This window comes from Hemiscyllium ocellatum, chromosome 2 (genome assembly GCF_020745735.1).
Source record: "Hemiscyllium ocellatum isolate sHemOce1 chromosome 2, sHemOce1.pat.X.cur, whole genome shotgun sequence".
Classification (NCBI taxonomy): Eukaryota; Metazoa; Chordata; class Chondrichthyes; order Orectolobiformes; family Hemiscylliidae; genus Hemiscyllium; species Hemiscyllium ocellatum.
In genome coordinates, this window is record NC_083402.1 from 149,953,209 (window position 1) to 149,957,940 (window position 4,732).

The 4,732-nt window shown below is 40.2% G+C and overlaps 1 protein-coding gene across 7 annotated transcripts in view; it reads right to left on the reverse strand.

Moving 5' to 3' along the window:
- The window catches only part of dock8 (dedicator of cytokinesis 8), a 273,645-nt gene that overhangs the window by 115,067 nt on the left and 153,846 nt on the right, over positions 1–4,732 (reverse strand). The window lies entirely within an intron of this gene.

The following is a 4,732-nucleotide window of genomic DNA, read 5'->3' on the forward strand; positions in this document are numbered from 1 at the left end:
CTTTTTTAGTAAGTTGAGATGCTGTAGATCCTTTGCGAGATCTTCGGAATTTCCTAAAATACCATTGATCATGGCACATAGTCATCCTGAGAAGCCTCAAAATATCTTTCTATAACGAATTATTTACAATTCACATGATCTATTTCAAATTACATGATGAGCCCTGACTGCAACATTTATGGTATAATCCTGGATGATATCAATAAATTACATAACAATCTGGTTAGGACCTTGATGTTTAAAGTAGACAGAGTGTCAGATCACTCAGTAACTGCCCCTATATGTCAGTGACACAATGGTTTATCAAATCTAATTAAACTTCACAAGAGAGTATAATTCTTCATTTCTGCCGAATTGGTCTTGAAACTCCCTTCAAGAACCAATCTCTCATTAACTGTCTTAATGAGCTTCAGTTCTGATCAATCAGCTCCTGTCCTGGAATATGGCCAAGTACTGGCAAGTGGGATAAGATTAATTTAGGATATCTGGCCAGCATGTACAAGTTGGACCGAAGGGTCTGTTTCCACGCTGTCACAGCTCTATGACTCTGAAACTTCTAAACTCATTTGATGTTATTTCTTTAGAGAATGTCTCTTCCTGAAATCCTTAAACAATCTGTTAACATAGCTCACTTATTCCTCAACATGGGTTTGTTAAACTCTTCTTCCATAGCCTTCTGATTTTTAGGAGGTTTAAGTCTCTTACTGACCTTAAGCCACTCAGGGCTTCTTTCCTTTAGCCCTGACTGTTTTGTAGATTACTGATCTGCACTGCAGATGTAACAGGTCTCGCTTGTTTGAATGGTCCACTTGGCAAAAAGTCAAGCAGGAGGTTGCCATGTGGAATACGAGCTGTTCTGCAGCCATTCAATGGTCAATTGAAAACCAATCAAGCAGAAACTGGTTTTTCACTCCTCAGGGTCTGAAATTAGCAACTCTACAATTCTTTAGAATAGAGGCGTGCAGCATTAAATTGGGATTTTATTACTTGGGAGTCTCACCAGGTACCAAGCTGGCAGGTGCCAGTGAGGAGATGGGATTTAGGGTTTGGGTTAGGCCAATGGAAGGAGGGCAACTTGTGGTGGTAAAATATTAGCCAAGTCTCTGATGGACTCACCCAACACCAGCATGTGCAGCAAAGAAAATTGCCAATTGAGCCACCAGACGTGGGTCTCAAGAATCACTGCCAGGTGTGCGTAGGATGCTAACTGAGAATCACTTACATCACGGCCTCAATTGATAAGTAGCTACCTCATGCCAGTAAACCAGTTGTATGAAACATTGAAGCCTTGTTATGTGATAGAGCTCAACTACTGATTGGAACAACTTCCTGAGTGCTCAGTTCCCAAATGGTGGGCTGCTTTAACAAATCTTCTCACACATTAAAGAAGGATTACTGTTCCACCACCAATTTATAGGTTTGGAACTGGAGCAAGGGTTAAAGTTAATGGCCAGTTTATTGCCAGAGTCCAGAACTTTGGATTTACTGTTGCTAACAGAGCACATTTCTCATGATTCAATGCCTGTAGTTGTGGTGATGGAGATGTCAAGGTACCATGAAAGGGTAGAAGCACATATGACCATGGACAATCAATGGGAGGACAAAAACAAAGTGGAATAGAAGAAAATCCAAAGACATTACCCTCATGAGATGTATTATAAACCACAAATGTTGTTTTATTGGAGGCTTAAGTTGGTTAACATATTGAATAACTAAGCCACAAAGAATGGGAAGGTTCTGGATTTAATTTTAGTCTATTTTGATTTAGAAAAACAGAGTGGTGGCGATGCAGAAGTGAATTTATCCCTCCCAAGTAATGAAGAAAGAAAAAGGAATTGCTTTGTGCAGTGATTTCTGGTGTATGTCACATTGGACAATGACATGATTTAAGATGCTCCAAGGGTCAAATCACCTGCTGAGTCATTATTTGACCCTACAGATAAAGCATGGTTTCATGGACAAAATGCTGGCTGGTATGTGTAATTGTACCACAATGTGCAACCACAGCTTTTAGACACGACAGATGGTAACAGCAACATGCTGAAAAATATAAACATGGCAAAGGCTTTTATCCCCCAAAGAATAGGATTGGAGATTTGCTATTATATCTACTACTATAACTTTTTTTTAATATCGTGTGTAACTCTGTTAATATTTTCTTTTCGCTTCTAAGAATCAATAATTCTGCAATGTGAAAAAGTTGTTAGGCTATCAAAGTTTGTGAAAAAATTTGTTGCTCGGGTGCTCATTGTTGTGGTTGTGTTCGCCGAGCTGGGAGTTGGTGTTGAAGACGTTTCGTCCCCTGTCTAGGTGACATCCTCAGTGCTTGGTAGCCTCCTGTGAAGCGCTTCTGTGATGTTTCCTCTGGCATTTATAGTGATTTGTATCTGCTGCTTCTGGTTGTCAGTTCCAGTTGTCCGCTGCAGTGGCCGGTATATTGGGTCCAGGTCAATGTGCTTATTGATTGAATCTGTGGATGAATGTCATGCCTCTAGGAATTCTCTGGCTGTTCTATCATAGTAGTGTTGTCCCAGTCGAATTCATGTTCCTCGCCATCTGAGTGTGTGGCTAAGGATAGTATAGGACAAGCCAAACAAAGAATCGCTAGGGAATTCTTAGAGGCATGGCACTCATCCACAGATTCAATCAATAAGCACATTGACCTACACCCAATATACCGACCATTGCGACGGACAGCTGGAACTGACAACCGGAAGCGGCAGAGACAAATCACTATAAATGCAGGAGGAAAGATCACAGAAGTGCTTCACAGGAGGCTCTCAAGCACTGAGGATGTCACCTAGACAGGGGACGAAACGTCTGCAACACGAATTGCCAGCTCAGCGAACAGAACCACAACAGTAGTTAGGCAATGTGTATGACGGAATTACCTTTTCACACAAAGGGAGGTAGATGTTTGGAACTGTCTTCCATAAATAGTGAATACAGAATCAGTTGTTAATCTTAAATCTGAGATAGAGTTTTGTTTTTTAAATAAAGGTATGAAGGGATAAGGGCCAATGGCAGGTGTATGGAATTAGGTCACAGATCAGCCATGAATGGGTTCAAGGAGCTGAATGGTCTCCTCCAGTTCCTATGATCCTATGTTTCTAAGTGTTAATAAATTCTTTGAGTTTTGGTTAGTGATGAAGTACTGCATTTAAGTTTTGCGTTATTGGTTGCATGGGAATAGGAGATGTTTGTCTAATTTGGGAATTTTTCTAATTAGTGGCAATTTGCCCCAACCTTTAAGTAATCAGTTGGCTGTCCTGGTGTGATTTTATTACCAGCATATGTCAACTCAAACAGCATCTCAGCCAACTATGTTTTCTTTTAACCTAATTTATAGTTTGTGGATATCACTGACAAGGTCACAATTTATTGCCCATTCCAAACTACATTCACCAAATTGGTGCAGTACCATTTTCTTGAAATGCTGAAGTCTGTGTTGTACAAGTACTCCCAGAGTGCTGTTAAGGAGCTTCAAAATTTTGGCTTCAGTGAAGATGGAGGCACAACTCCCTTGTGCCTGCATGCCCTAACCATCATGAAGGAGATAGAGCTGTCACTACAAAGATGCTCAGCATGGAGGTCTTAGTCAGTGGTGGCTGAAACCATCGAAGGTCATGGTAGGCTCACCAAAACATCCTTCATACATTCCATCCCCCCAGTTATCATGCAATCTCTTCCAATTTCCAATCTGCTCTGGCTTAGCTCCATACTTCTTGCTTCGTTATCTGCCTCCCCACAACACACACCATCCTTGTGCCTTTCTCCTTTATGTGTACTAAGGTGGTTATACAACAAAATTGTGTCAAACTTGCAATCAACGGGGAGATTGAGGAGATAGTGAGGACTGCAGATGCTGGAAAGTCAGAGTTGGTAAAGTGGAGAGGAGCAGGGAAGTTGGTGTTTCAGGTCTGATGAAAGGTTCTGACCTTAAACGTTACCTCTCCTGCCCCTCGATGCTGCCTGACCTTCTGTGCTTTTTCCATTTCAATGAGGGGACTGCCTTAGCATAGTAAACATCTGTTTAAATTGACTGTTGATCAATAAATAAAATTTCATTGTTCTATTTCCTGTAAAAATCTAACAAGTTTAGATTACCTCAATTCAATTGCCAATAAATATTTATCAACAGCATAAACCAGGCACTACTTTAGGTCTCATTCAGAGAAGCAGGAGGCTTGAAGGCATTGCAAACATCAATATCACGATAAAGTTAGGGTGTTCTGAGGCTGCAAATTAAGCAAATTACTGAAGGGTTTTCTTTGTCTATTTATGTTGTACCTAGCCTGGAAATGTCTATACAAACTCTGTTTATTTAACACACAGTGGGCTCCGGAAATTAACATCTCTTACCTTGATTAAACAAAAATGTACTGGATAAGTCACCTGAGAAAAATATTCAAGCGTGCACTCTTACTAAGTGAAAACACTCTCTGGATAAATTAAAACGTGAGAAAAATCTTCAGCTTGTACTGTGAATAAGCTAGACACGCACTTATTTTGGAGACAGCCACTTAGCTGCATTGCTGTGGTTTTTACATTGTCACTTTGGTTCCAAGTGAGTTTAATTGTTTATTATTTTAAAAAAAAAGTAGAACTGGGAGGACTCTGTGACCTTATATAAAAGAGCACAGCCTCTGTTCAAACACAGAAGGAATAATACAGCATCTGTACCAAGAGTGCAGAAAATAAATTACAAAATTAAACAACTTGTCTTTCAATA